Source organism: Fulmarus glacialis, unplaced genomic scaffold, assembly GCF_000690835.1.
Source record: "Fulmarus glacialis isolate BGI_N327 unplaced genomic scaffold, ASM69083v1 scaffold32286, whole genome shotgun sequence".
NCBI lineage: Eukaryota > Metazoa > Chordata > Aves > Procellariiformes > Procellariidae > Fulmarus > Fulmarus glacialis.
Genome location: NW_009218063.1, coordinates 1,409 through 17,079, shown reverse-complemented (window position 1 = coordinate 17,079; position 15,671 = coordinate 1,409). Strand labels below are relative to the sequence as shown.

At 45.8% G+C, this 15,671-nt stretch overlaps 1 long non-coding RNA gene across 1 annotated transcript; it reads right to left on the bottom strand.

The window, feature by feature from the left end:
* Positions 1-3,198: 3,198 nt before the first annotated feature.
* On the bottom strand, positions 3,199-14,504 carry LOC104078330. Its single transcript, XR_683536.1, has 3 exons — positions 14,328-14,504; positions 4,608-4,612; positions 3,199-4,499 (listed from the first exon to the last, which is right to left on the bottom strand). It is a non-coding gene; the product is annotated as an uncharacterized LOC104078330 (long non-coding RNA).
* Positions 14,505-15,671: the final 1,167 nt, after the last annotated feature.

Genomic DNA, 15,671 nt, shown 5'->3' with positions numbered 1-15,671 from the left:
TTGGTGGATAAATTTTCAGGCTTGTTTTCTAACCCGTTTTCGGACTTCCAGCAGTATTTACTAACTGGAAAGGAAATCCACATCTGGCTTTTCTCCATAGGCATTTCTGACATTGTGTGCACAAGGGAGAGGAGGGCTCGTGTTACGGAGAGCACGGACTGAATGGCTGTGCTTGGCCCTAGCCAGCTCCCACTGAAATCACCGGTGTCCTCAGCCTCCTCCTGTGGGCTGTGGAGCCGGGTTATAATTAAACGCCTGCCTATTCCTGGCACAGGGAGGGGCAGAGGCTGGCGTGAAACCTGCCCAGTTCTCAACAAGTCCCTGCGGCTGGTCTTCAGCTGCCACGTAGCCGGCACCCGGGCACCTTCCAGCTCTTGCAGGCAAATGTGACTGCAGCTTCCTGGCAGGGGTGAGGGATGGAGTCTCTCCAGGTCTAGCTGACCATGAGAGAGGGGCAATGGGCAAGTGGCTGGTTGCTGCAGCTGTGCATGTAAGAAATGGATGACTGGCTGAAATGACGTGCTTTGCCGCACGGGATGGCAGGGGTCCTGGAGGTGTGAAGGAAGCAAGGTAAGAAAGCTCGTGCAATTCATCATGAAGCAGATCTGGCCTCAGCAACCCTCCAGAAGCATGTTAATGGGAAAGAAATACTCAGGGATGCTCTTCTATCTGCAGCTGACACCACTGAGTGGAGAAAAAGAGATCTCTCCTGCCTCTAGACGAAAAGACAGAAGCAGTCAAGGAGGGAGACCGACTGCTTTGGGAGTTGGAGACAAGCCTCTCTCCTCCAGCCATGTGCTGCTTGCAGGGGTACACCTTCCTGCAAGAACGTGAACAAACAGGCAGCTTTATAGAAACACAACACAGGTTTCTGTTTTAATGAGAAAATAATTATATACTTGCATTGTAGGCCTCACAGTCACTATAAAACAGAAGCAGGATAACATTTAAGTGGTTAACATACAGAAAGCCAGGTACTGTTGAAACTGGTTGATAAGTCATGACAAGGATGCCGCCTTTTGGTTGCCTAACACATCAATGCTACTGTATTTTCCTTCAGATAATGTCAGTATGGAGCAAGATGAAGCCCAAACTGGCAGCTTTTAAAACAAATTGTTCAGAAAACCTGCACTGTAACCCCAAACTGATTATAATCACAAATGCTAATGCTTAACTATTTCTCAATACACAGTTTCATTAAAATCAGTCTTTGCCACGGGAAAGGATCTGAGCGTTTCTTTTGTGGAGACAAAGTTAACTCTGCAATAGTGCTCTCTTGTTGCATTTGATATAGTTATATATAGATAGATATGTATTACTGGCGTATACTTATAAACACCTAAGCTTGGTAGCATGCAAATGAAATAACAGAGGCGAGTAAACCGCACTGCACTCGTGTTACCACAGCACTGAATGTGTGCTGCTGACTACGAGTGTCCATAATTTCTGGAAAAGAAAAACTCTGCTGGGTGGAAAGTTTGGCTGTCCTGCACTGATACATGCAAATACTTTTGTCACAGGGGCTTCCAGTGCAGAGGACTCCTGCCTGGCCTCTCTCCACCACCACATCCCCTTTCCAGGGGAACAATTTAATTTTCACTTCAAAGACTGAGGGCTGATTGGGGCAACAGGGGAGGATGTGGCAAAGCATGAAGAGATGTCTCGTGATAGGTGATCAATGTCACTGGCTTCCAGTGAGAGAGCAGGAGGAAAAAGCAGGCCTCCAGGTTAAAGAAAATAAAGATGCAGGTTCCTGGGAAGGCAGCCCAGGGCTACTCCGGTTTCAGGGAGCAAATATTGGGGGAAACTCTGAAGAGCATTGTTTGGTGCAAGACCACCTCACTGTAAGTACAAGGGTCATCTCCTCCGCTCAGGAAACCCCTGTTTCCCAGTCTCACTTACGGTCTCCCCAAGGGTGGAGGGAGCCAGGACTCCTCTTGGTACAGATGCGCAGAGCTCATGGATGTGGCTACATGACGTACGGTCCCACTAGAGTGCTGCATTGGTGGCGTTGCTTTTCCTACAGTCTTATGGTAACGACCCGCCTGCAGACGTGAATCACAGTTCACTGTCGATTGCCATGTCTGAACAACGCGTCCACTTCATTAGGTATGTAATTCCTTCATAGGCATGGTGTCTCCCCATGCACCTGGGTTTAGAGCGCATCCTTGAGATAAGCTTGCTGCCCTTATCACAGTTAGCAGGGTTTTCTTCTGTTCAATAGCACTTAGGGATATAATTGACGGAACTGAATTAATGGGTATATATATAATTGTATTTGCTACAAGTCCCTGAAAATAAGCCTCAAAATGATAGCGTCCATGGACAAAAATCACATGCTGGAGGAACTGAAGGTGGGGGGGAATCATTTGGTTGCAAGCTTTGTGTTTGTTTAAGAAAAGCACCAGAAGTATGTTCACAGTATCGGTACTCATTTTAAATGAGCTCACTGTTTCAGGATAAAACAGCACAGCAGGTCATGAAACCAAGGAAAGGCTTAAGGGAGGACCAGTATCCTGGATGATGATTTTTTAAAAAGATGTCAAAATAATAAGTGTTTGTTTATAAAAAAGACATAATATTTCATATAGAAAAAAGCTCAGTGTCTTTTTTTCTGTCACCTCCCAAACTTGTTGGTTTCTAGTCCAGAAATTATGGTTCCCAGTTGTAAAATATTCCTATTGTATTGCTTGCGTGAAAAGAAGGAGTAAACCCGCAGCCTCTATACTACATACAAATACAAAGCACAAGAATAAATACCACATTTCTTTTCCTAATTGTCAGCTTACAAAACTGGTCAATACTTTGCAATTGTGACTCATGCAAATACCATGTTGGGTCAAATTTTAATATCACAAATACTGCATTAACTCAGTGCCTTGTTTTTATATCCCCTTTCAGAAAAAAAAAAATTAGCACTCACCCCTATAGCTGGTAAACAGCTTTGGAGAAAATAATCAGCACGCGCACTGCCATACACTTTCTGGTATGCCAGCCTCACGCACACGCCCGCACACACACGTGCACACATGCCTGCACACACATGCCCACATGCACACACAGATCCACACTAATCCTTCACTGCTGATCCCAAGCCTAAGCAATAACTAAAGGCTTCTATGGTTTGCTTGTAGCACTGAAAACACTGGCTGAATGGCAAACAATGTTTTCTTCCCTTGTCTGCTCTTCCTTGCTCACTCCTTCCAACTCATTATGCCCTTTAGCTTTTTTGTTGCCTGGAAACGTGAAGACTTCCACAAAGCACTCTACTTCAAAGGCTTTTTATGTTGTATAAATATAGTTGAAGACGTAACTATCTATCTTCTTTATTTCATACCTCTTTCTAGGCCAGAGTTTGGCTTAGTTCAATTATTGCCTCATTTAAAAATTAAATGTCCTTTATTTGTATCCCTTTCCCACTAGCTTTCTACATCAGATTATCCATCTTCATAGATTTTACACATATGCCATTCTTTTCCCTCCCCACCATCAAAAAATAGTTGTTATCCGCTAAATACAGATTTTCTATTTAGAAACTTTGTTATGTAAATATGCTCTGAGAACCTGGAGCTCAGGTGATATTGCAAGCATATAGGATCCTAAAGCTAAGGTAATCCATTTGGCTTAGCTCTCATCCCCATCTATTCCACTCCTAAATTGTGATGGCTTGTGTTTGCAACACAAGGACTGTTTTATGAGTCTACTGGATTGTACATTTGCAGTAACTGCCTCCCTGTTTGCTTTTTTTTTCTTTTAAACAGATAAATTACTAGAAAGGGGAGCAGAACCCACCCCCCCAAAAAAACCCCAATCCCAAACCCAACCCTTCAGTCCCCTCAAAGAAATAGCAACAAAGGGCAATTATCGTTGTGTTTTGTGGCTGGATAGAGTTTGCTGAAGTAACGCCGACGGTCTCGGTGCAGCGGCTGTGGGAGGCGAAGGAACTGCCGGAGGGTCCGACGGGAGCTGCTGGGGGGACGGTGATCCTGGGAGCAAGGCAGGGCTGTCAATGTGGTCAGCAGAAAGCGTGAGCGTGAGCCCTGGCTGCAGGCTCCTTCACGCCGACCTCCCGCCACGCGCCTGCAGCCTCTCCGGTGGGGACAACCGCCCCCTTGTCCCCCCAAGGGCTCCCACTCCCTGCACCCTCCCCATTGCATTATTTCAGAGGGCGGATAGAGGGAAGGAGAAGGGGGTATTTTCTAGGTGGGTTTTTCCTGTTGTTTTAGGATTACCAGGGGTTGGATCATTTCTGTGTCTATGTGCATCATTGAGTTTGTTGTGTATTTAATAAATATTGGACTAGAATGCTGCTGCTTTCGTGGTGTTTTGTGTGTTTGTTTTTTTTTCTTCCTTTCTCTCTTTTTGGTTTCGGCATGCCTGGTCGCTGTCTTCGCGCTGCAGCGTGGTTATTCATCCTCCTCCCGGTTGGCATAAATGCCGGCTTCCCAACGCAGCGCCAGAGCACTCTTTCTGCGGTTCACCCTGGTCGCCTCGAGGACCTGGTCAGGAGAGAAAGGGAAAACACAGCCCATCACTCAGCTGCCCGTGGTCACCGCACCGTGCGCCTGGGCAGGCAGGGCCAGCCCTTCCCGCAGGGCTCCCAGTGCCGCACCTCGTGCAAACTGGGAGGACTCATGCGATGAAGCACTTGCTGATGTGAAGGTGGGGGGGATGGCACACAAGAGCAAAGCCACACCATGGGAGGACAGAAGCGGTAGGAGTTGTCTGGCAGCATTCAGCTCGCTTCAGGGGAGCCCCGGCCGACCCTTACCAGCCCAGCTGCACATTGCCCCCACCCTGCCTGGGGAAGACAGGGAACAGGGTCTTGGTCCTCTCCCCAGAGGCAACTGCACACCTTCAGTACCAGGAGCCAGCAACCACCCGGCAGCTTTGTCCAGAGGCTGCTGTGGAGCTGCATGTGCAGCCTGGGAAGCAGTCTGCTGCTTATTTCAGCACGTCAGCCCCACAGGCAGAAGCAGGCAGCCCCCCCTGCATCTTCTGCTCGTGGTCTTTGGCTTGCAGCTATGCCAACGGGAAAGCCTATGCACGGTGATCGAAGTGCTCTTGGAGTGAAAAATCACTCCATGCGTATGGGAAAGGAGATTTACACAAGGAGGACCTGCACAGCCTGCAGACTCCAGTACAAGATGGGCCCTGATACGTTTATATATTTTTCATACATGCAAACACACACACATATAAAAACATACACACACTGTGTACGTATTATACACATGCACACACAGAAACAATTAACTGAAAAAGTAAGAAGCAGTTTTAATATGTGTTTTAACAAGGTTAAAAAAAAATCAGACAAAACCAAAAGGTGTTATTGTGATGTGCGTCTGATGTACTCCTTGGCAAATAATGCATGGCAGTGGGTGTTTTCCTCCCAGCAGAATGAGACATGAAGGGAGCTGGGGCCTTCTTACAGAAGCACATGGCAGTGTTATTTTCTGACCAACACTGAATAACAGCTCCGTGATCAAACCACAAAGCTGCCAACGTCCACTGCCCACAATGTGTCTTAAAACAGCCCTCCCAAAGAAGTAAACTTTTGAAATGTTTAAAAAGTCAGTTAAAAAAAATAACTGTTAAAAAAACCCCAACAAATACGTGACTGTTCACTGAACCGACGCCTGCCACCCCCGGTCCCTAACGCTTCCTGCAAGCTGCCCTGCACACTCCCTGACTGCAGAAGAGTACCTGGCCTTCTGAGAAAGGACGATGCTGTTTTACTCTTCTGCGTAGAAAGTCAGATGCAGTGAGGACTTAAGACTTGACTGGAATAAAAATAAATAATTTAAGACTAAAGAAACTCTTCTTTCAACTTGTGACAAGCTGTGGTTGGGAAGTACACAGCTACTAGGGGCTCCTGTACAGGCAGCATCAGGAAATCAGCTCTGAACTGTCAGCTGGAATTACAGGCCGTAACTTTGCTTACGGGAATGAGAACACACTTCTGCATTTACGCTAAGACCCAGACCTCCATTCAGGAGCTGAAGGAGGGTGGAGTTTGGCCAGCTTTATTATTTCTTTGCCCTCCTAGTTTTTTTTGACTATGACTATAAGCAAGCCAAAGAGCTAAAGGCAAAATCCAGCCAACTGAGGTAATTTTGAGCTAAAGCTCCATCTGCTTCCTGGCACTGACCAGGACTACAAAGCTGGTCCGTGTCCACTGGAGGGATTTTTTGCTGAAATTTTGCCCAAAATCACGCCTCCTCTTTTTGCAGATCAACCATCCAGAAGGGTGAGCAGGGCTCAGCAGTTTCTATTTTACCCAGTAGAGGGCAAATGTGCCCTCCAGATTCATCCAACAAAAAATATCGAAATCAGTAACAAAACTCCTTCTGAGACATCAGCCTGTAAGCAGCATATTGGAGCTACTCCCACTGCAGGAGGGAGGATCAGCAGTTTAAACTACATGTTTGGGATTCCAAGTGCCCGAACCAAGGAAAGGCAACCCAGACTGAACAATGGAGAAGTAAAACTGGGACTGGGTATCAGGGCATCATCTTATTATCTTCTCAGAATAAGAAAAGACAGTGGCTGCTCCAGGGTTAGCAATGAAGGGGGGAAAAATACCAGTGATTTTTTTTTATTGGATGGCAACAGGCTGCTAGACAGGAGACTATCAAGACCAGCATTGGATAATGATTAAATAAAACACAGAAAATTACTGTTCTCGCCACTGGATATAGAAATTTACATGAAAAACCAGCAAATTCAGCATAAATTTAAAACCAAAACTGCCACTGTCAGAAAGTAGCGGTATATTTAAATGAGGTCTGCTAAATTTGGCCTGTAGATTTATGCCAGCTGAAAAAAAAATGGATTTTACATACTCTACAACAGTTTCCAATCAGTGTCTTCCTTGCTGGAAATCACAATGTTGTAATGGTCTCTGGTGATGGCTTGCAACAGTCAGGACCCTTAAACTTTGAGGATTTCTGCTCTGGATCAGACAGCTCATCTTTGTCTTAAAAGACGGCAAATGTTGCTGGTTGCTCCAAGGAAAACTGTTTCCAGAATTACATCACAGATACCATGGGGGCACTGAATGTGGACTTAGCCTTTGCAGGAAAACAAGTACTGATGTCTGGCTTAGTATTAATAAATAAGCCCACGAAATAGTAGAGCAAATACTAATAAGCCAAAGGTCCTTTTGAATAGTTACTCCAGAATTATTCCTCTAATCTACTGAAAAGAGTGTTTGACCTAAAATAACCCTAATTTTTACTAGGCTGTGTCAGTTTTACACCCGCTAGAGGAAACAATGGGGTAATTATAGCATGCAACTGGAATGACTGAGTGGAGAATTGGGACTCCTCAATGGAGCATTGAATTCACAACCCAGGAAGCCGCTTGCCTAAAATAGCAAATGATCTCCATCTTAAAATATTCTTGGCAGATATCAGGGCTGTCTGTAGACCCATCATGAGTCCAGCACCCAGAGGCTCTCCACAGCAAGTCAAAGGAAGGAAAGTCTTTTGCTTTTGTTGTTGTGGCTGTTTTGGGGGTCTGTAACACACTGCATTTTGGCCACGTTACAAAATGCTACCTCAACGCTTCATAAGTGTCCTCCCTGATGATGCCCCACGACAGCTCAGCGGGTGCAGGCAGGGCGACTCAGGGCCAGGCTTGGGTGGTCAGGGTGTCCTAAGGCAGCCAGGCTGATATCTGCATGCAGAATCTGTATACCGAAAATCAGAAAGATCATGAAGCAGACAGTTCACTCAAGCTCACGCTGAAGAACTGAGCTGGCTACGTCCTAATGGTAAGGCTACGTCAGTGAAAAAAGCAATGTTATATACAATATCTTATTTGGGAGAGGCAATTTGATTACTAGCTGCAATAGAAGAGGAAGAATTTGGAGAGCAGAAATAGGTGTGAGGGAAAGACAAATGTACCAAGATAAGTTGTAAAAACCTCTCTTCACCTCTCTCTGCAAAAAATTGCTGTGTGGATCTTGTGGTTGCAGCTCTGTGGTTTCGGTAAGAATTGCAGAGGGCTCTTTCCTGGCAGATTTCATTTATTTTTGAGGATTTCCGGGAAAAAAAAAAAGATTGAAAGAGCTACCACTGTCAGGTATAAGATGAATTTATCTATCCGTCCTAAAGATGGAGACTAACCTGTCCTGAGTTTCTTTCCAAAAGATGTAACAATAATTGCTCTCTTACTGGCAACAAGAGAATAAAAAGCAAAACACAGATATGCTTTAGTCCAAAGCATATTTATCCCCACCACTGAATGAAACTGACTACAGTGCAGGCTAATTTTTATTGAACAGTAGCAACAAAACTGATGTGGAAGGAAAATGATTTTTCTGGATCTTAGTATTTTACTGATTCTTCCCGTCTGGACCTGGAGGAACTAAAAGCAACAAAACCAGAAAATGCAAAGGTCTGGGTGTCTAAAATCTACCAGTACCATGCGGAAAAGTCACTGCTCGAGACACCTCCGTGGAGCACACCGTGCACAAAGACAGAAGCACAAAGGCAGGGAACAGGCTGCCTGCTCCTGCAGATGTGAGCATTCCCGCTCAGGAACGATAAACTAAATGCTTTAACATAAAACTGGAACTACTGAGGGACGGAGAACATCTATTTCTCCAGTACAAAGGTATTTTCTTTACTGTACCTACTTAATGCTATTCACTGAATACAGCAGATCTCTAGGGAGCACAGCGAGGGGCTGGGTGTCTGAGACAAAAATGCATTTACCTGAAACTAGTAACAGTATTATACTGCTGCTGGTCAGTATTAAAACATAAACCATGTGCCCTCTTGCCATCAAATCTAGTATGTTGATTTTCTGTTTTGTAACACAAAAATTTTCAGCAGTAGCTTTTCATGTTGCATAAATGTCACTCACCTTACTGAAGTATCTCCTACAGCATGACTGATATTAAGCAAACTCAGGATAACGTCCCATAAATTTGAAGATATGTATAGTTGTAAGGACAAAAGCAGAAGATCTCAAGGATAAAACCAACCTATATATATGCAGGCACGTAGTTACCTGTGGTCTCTTTAAAACAGCAGACGGATGTGCTTTAAACACAGGCTGCAGGCATTTGGAGGTGATAAAACCACATCAATCTAACAAAGCAGGCTGTGGTTTGCTGCATGTAGCTTAACTTTAGCAGTTACTGTACTTTGCTGGGGGTTTGCTGCTTACCGGAGCGGAGACGCCAGGCTGACTGCATGCAAGCCCCTGCTCCCAGCCGGCACAAGCACAGCTGGGTCAGCCCCAGCGCTGCCAGTGATTAAAATTGAGCCACCTGCCTGCACCGGCGCGGATTACGGAGGGCTCTGGTGAACAGGAGCCACAGCTCAGCTCTGGGGTCAGTAGAGAGCAGGGGGGTATCATGCCTTCAGTCCTCCTGTTCTCTTCTAAAACAACTGCCCGGCTTCAGCTAAAGATTTCCAGTGAGAACCAAAGGATTTCTTCAGTCTGAGGCTTAACGCCAGGTGGCATACCTTCACCTGCGTACAGAATCGCTGTGTCCTACAGCCTTTTTCATCTCTATCCCCTTTCCCATACATGCACTTTCATTTCCAGCTCATTACTCCTTGCGTCACTATAACTTTACAAGGCGGACACACAACCCTTCTCAGCAGAAGGCCAAGGGCTGGGTGTGTAAAACGTACACCTGATCTTCTGCCTTTCATACAACATCAAATGCTCTGATCACTACTTACCATTCACAAATTGTAACTCAGATTATTATGCAGATACTGTGGGGGAGAAGAGGCCCAACCTGTGTTTAAAACCAGGTCTCTGAAAGCACGCTGCTCTTATACTGACTAACTCTCTATAAATACTCTACACAAAGATCAATCACTGGCTTGTATCAGTGAGATAAAACCCACACTGAATTATTTAATGAATACGAAATGGCATAGACTTGACTTTGCTTTAGCGTCCAGGACAGAAAATATTCATATACTTGTCTTGAGGTAGCTGATGTGGTCAAATATGTTATGGAATAGGGAAATACTGGAAGGTTCATGTTTATAAAAAAATGCTGATGCTGGACGAATGAATGTCAGCCATTACCACAGTCTGTTTGTGTCTCTTAGAGAAGTCCAGGTTTACACATATGTCTGCACAGAAAATTACAGGCAATAGAAATGTCCACATTATTGCGCACCTTGTTCCTATGAACATTGTGAAAGTGTAGTTGGTATCAACTCCCTGCTCTTAAATTACTGCATTTGGCAGAGTCCAGCTTTTAGCGATAAGGACTGTGCAAGTTACTGCCTTGCTAAAATACCAAATGTCACTGTATATACCCTTTCTTTAGCAGGTCTAGGTTTCTTCTACTCTGAGACCGACACTGATGCTAAGTTTTGGGACTGTAATCAGTCATCACATCACAACACACAGGGACAAGGACAGGTTCACAAAATTCACCAGACTGAAGCCTTGTGCTTGGATCTGACTCTTCTTCCACAGATGAAAGGTTGGTATGCAGATTCTTTAGAGAATATTAGAGGTTTTGATAGTGCTAAATACACTGTCATCGGAGACAAAGGAAAGCCACAGCAGTTTCACTCAGCATCTGAGGATGCTTGGATCCCAGGTTTACCTTTGCCAGCTAAATGGTAACAGGGATTAAGGAGAAGTTCTCATTTCACGCCTCAGGAATGCTCCAGTCCTGGGCAACACCTCCCATCCCTTTAATTACAACCCCTCCCATATCAGAAATTGTAACTAGAATCCAAGGGTTAGAAAACCAGCCACACAAATATTTGTTGATGAGAGGCAAGAAGGAATATCCCCCACACACATTTGCATCCCAGTTTTGATATGAAACAGCACTGGCACATAGCATGAAAATGCAAACTGCAGCGACATGCACTTGGAACCATGCAAGAGAAAGCAAAAATAAGTAAGCAGTTGAAAAGTACCTCAGAAGTAACCTTGCTAGACAGTAATTTACAGGTGTACTGGTAGAAAGGGAAAAGACCAGCATTAGTACATTGAACAAGCATGTTATAACTAGGAAACAAGAACAAAATAAAGAAATTGCAAGAACTGGCACATCCCAGAGTACAGGATTTCAAGCAACTTGGTGTCATAAAAAAAATAAAAAAGATTATTCAGTTTGGTGTTTTTTTAATGACGTTGCTTGGCCAGTCTCAGTCTTGTTTACCATCAGTGCTTGACTTGTTTTCTTGCTGCTGCTTTTTCTCTTTTTCTCACCTGTTGAAACCTCTACTGTAACACATCCTCTTTGGAAGAAACTGCCCCCTTGCCTGAGCAGTGAAGTTCTTCCAAGAGCAGATGTGCTTGATTTGCCCTCTGTCTCTGAAAGGCAAAACCTGCAAGCCCAGGGCGGCTGTGTTGTAGCCACTGAAGCCAGACATAAAACAGACAGTGACAGTTAAAGGAGAGGTAGGGTATACGTCCTACTGAAACCACCCTCCTGCCTTTGGTTTCAGGGAGAAACTGAAGCTCTATACATCAGTACTCCTGGTGTGCTCAGCATATGAGGGGGAGATCCCATGGACGTCCAACCTCTCAGTCCCATTCAGGAGACTGTGGCTGCTGCCTCTGCCCCTGCAGATGCGCTGGCTCTGTTCCGCCTTGGGTGCCACAGCACCCTGACTGCTCCCAGCACCCCAGGAAGTCTCCGGTTCCCCTCACTCACAAAGAGCAATGTCGTGCCACATTGCCACATTCAGCTCTCAGGACGTAATGCTCCAACCGGCAGCTGCCTGTCTGGTTGTCAGTTATGCTCCTTCCCCACTATATTTCAAGTATTTTTAAAAACAGGCTGGTGATGTGCTCTTTTTTTTCATTAGTTACAGAAATCTTTTTCCTGAGCACACGGTTGAATGTCCTCTGCAGACAAATCAAAGCTATCTGTTGTTTAAATAATTATTGCTCAGCCTGGCATGTAAACTCAAACTAACAAACAACACTTCTTATTTGAATTATCTTTCCCCTGTCAATGATGGGAGTTGTTTACAAAAGGAGAGCGGAAGAAGGCAGGGAAGAGAAACAAAACACTCCTGCTGGTCCGAGGAAGCTCTCCCTGGGCTCTGCAGGACCCTGCCCTCTAATAGGATTTTGGGTAGGCAGCAGCATGAATGTAGATCTCGTTTGGCTGTATGCGATGGGCTTAGAGAAGAGGAGAATGACAACAAACTGCAACACTGAGGGACTTCGGTGCGCACTGGGGCTCTGTCAATTCACTGCAGCCTTGACAGTTTGCCCCAGAAAAGGATCCATCCCACAAGTTGTATGAGCAGCACCAATGCTCTGTCAGTGCATCTTTGGGCAGTCAGTGCCTGGGAAGCTTTAGCAGCAGGGGACAGCCGAGCCGGCACCCAGAGCACACCTCTTTGGTCAGACGCTGCCCAGACCAGGGCTCACTTCAAACTGCAGAAGAGACTATGCAATCGTGGCCAACCTGCTTTCCAGGGTTGCTCTAGGTAGCTCTGCAAGCACGTGAGGAGTTGCACTCGGATAACTGAGGAGACGGAGTTAGGTCTAATGACATCTTGCATGTCTTTTGTGTGCTACAACATGCATGACAAACGGCATGTGACCATCACAGTTGTGGGAGAAGATTTCAGCCACAAGCCTCTGCTTCGTGGGCTGGGCAAGTCATCTTCGCTCTTCATGGGGGTGGAGGAAAAGTGCAGGGTGAGTACCAGCTGAGTGTCACCTCTTTAGCCGAGGTGCTGCCGTGCTGAGGTTTTGAGCCGCCAGACTGACAGACGCTCGCTGCGGGACTCCCAAGAACCAGTTCTGGTTTGCACGGCAGGAGTTTTATGCTCCTCTTTTTTTAAAGTTCCTCGTGGCTTTTGCAAAGGGCGTGAGGGTGTGACATGTCTCCTGCAAGCCTCTGAGCACCCTTCTGGGAAAAAGATCCTCCGGGGGGATGCCAGAAAACAGCACCCACCAGAGCAGGTAGAGCCACCCCATTTCACTGGGTACTTTGGGGATGGAGGGGAAACCAGAGAGCAGCTCCTTCCCAAGATGCGGCCCCAAGATGCCGCTGCCAGAACAAGGCACACTCCTGTGTACAAGCTGGCTTCCTACGTGGCCGCAGGAGCCTGATGGACGATGAGATCTTGTTTTTCAACGGCTTCAGTAGAAGAAGGGACCAGAAAGTTTCTGGCATGCACTGGAAATTAATCTGCTTACATTTTGTCAGCTGTCCTACTACGTTTTAGTTAACCAGCAGAAATGCAACAGGACCCCTCCACATTGCATTCCTTCTGATATTAAGTATCTTACGCTACTGTGCAATATTCACCAGTAACGATTAAAAGCTGCCAGACTAGCGCAGTATTGATGTTACAAACCTTCACTTACTTCCATACATCTAATGAGACTCTACCTTTAATGAAAGTTGCTAGAAAGCAGTTTGTTTGGAGCATGAGCTCCTTGGTGCTGGGGTCATCACTCTGACATCTCTGGGAAATGCCTGGAGGACTGTGGCTGCTTCAGCAAACGCTGTGTCCATTTAAGTTTTATATCACACTTATATCTCACTACCTTCTGCACTCATTGCCCACAGTAATAATGAGTCTGAATAAGAAACACCATGTGCTCTGTTGGGAAATAGGTTGTATAACGGACGCACCTGAATTTCGATGCTTCCAGCTATGAAATTCATAGCTCTTCTTATTAGTGCCTCCAATAAAGAACACCATAATTGCTTCAGTAATGATGGAAATGCAGGCACCCATTTCACAAACTGAAATTCTGTCTGATTTTCTGTTTGTGTGGAAGAAAGACAATAAATCCAGCGGGAAACAGCATGCTGCCTGTTGAAGCATCCAAGTTAATTTCTGAGACATTCCCAATCCAATTCTGCAAAGGGTGGTTTCTAGGGAAGTTATCCACGTACTTACATTGAATCCCGAGCACACTGAGTTGGGACTTTGGGAGTCTACGAACACAGGCATGAATACATGCTTGATGCACAAAGCTCAAAGAGGCACTAAAATAACCCTTGGGGGTTGGTGGGTGGTCTTGGTGATGTGTGAATTAACAGAGTCCACCAATTGCAGTACAGCTACCCACTGCCCTTATTATTGATTAACTTAATTAATGAAAAAGAAACTTAATATGAGTTGCCTTTGATATCTGCAGTGACACTCTCTCTTCGTCTCCATTGTCCCTCATCCTTCCATTTCAAACACACTGGCCCTTACAATGTGTTAAAATCCTTACGCACTTACAAGGTGATCTGAGCAGATTCTTGGGAAAGAAATTATTTTTGTTGTCTGAATGTTGGTTCTTGCAAGTCATGGTCTCTCTCACAGAGCAAATAGTGAAAAGGAAAAGCGCACTTACGCTGCTGTCGTCCATCCTTTCTCGTCTCTTAGTTTTGTGTGTTTCGTAATCCTCCATGAGGGTCTGCATCAGGTTCTTGGGTCGCTGGGCTCCTGCAGGCTCCTCGGGTGGCTGGTCAGACTGCGAGACGGGCCCTTCTGTGGTGGGGGACGGAGGAGGCTTGATCTTCTCTATCTTTCCTGCAATGACATGAAAAGGAACGACCCCTTCTAAGGTGAAGGATTCACAAGTTGTTTCCAAAAGATGACAGCTGGAGAAGCATTTTCAGCAGGGTTTGAATGAAGTTTATGAAACAATCTGGTAAACCAGGATGGTCATGGGCTTTTAAAACACTCTTCCTCTTCCTGAAATGCACTGCACCAAAACACTACAAAATCTTTCTACAAAACCTAGAAGAGTTACCAAGCGATACAATGCAAATTTAACCCACCACTATTATTTACATTTAGTATCTGGCTGAATTACCCCCATTCCGTCCTATAGGACACATTTCAGTGATCTGGAAATGTTTGTTAAGATTCTGGAAAACTGCAAAGTGATTTTTTTTTCTGGCTCCAACTATGCCACCGCTGTACGCCGGGGACCACTCGCCAGATGTGGCATCTTGTTAAGCGTTGCTGGCTTTTTGTCTTCTTCCAGTGCTTTTTATCTGCTTTGTAAGTGTGAAAGGCTTTGGGCTGGTCCCTGGTGCCACTCTTCCCTGCAGCTGTTTCCTGCAAGCCGCAGAGGGTGCTCCTGGGGGGAGACCTGTGGCAGAGCAGGGGTCTCCGTCCCACATACCCCTCGTTCAGACAGGGCCCTTCAGTCTCCTGGTGGGAGAAAAGTCAGAGAGAAGTCAGGTTGCTCTCTGACTGAGCCCATTTCACCCAAGAGAGCCTGTTTTAGGCAGGGTGACCCCAGCTGAAGCGCTGGCCAGAGCACAGAGACCACTGCAACGAGCTGCGGGAGAGCTCAGGGGGTGGACAACCCACGCTTCTCCGGGGAGGACAGCCTGCATTTCTCATCACCAGGCGCTGATCCGGGATGAGCCGCCCAGCTTCTCCCGGTGGGAAGAATGAGGATGACCGTGGCAGGTCGTGGGAGTGGGAATAAGGCGCGGGGATCCTCAGCTATGACAGGAGAAAGCAATGCTGAGTTAAAATCAGCTTTCCTTTTCCATGGCACGGCAGCTCTTTGAAATAAGACAGTTCAATGGACGGGAAAGAAAAAAAGGAGAAAAAACCTCACCCCAAACCCCTTACAGATAACTGAAGTAACCAGAAGGATTGTGCAGATTTTCATGAAACTTCTTGTTGCTGAGGCAAATGAAAACCCTACCTGCTCCTCCAAAAAGTACCATGACAGTGGTA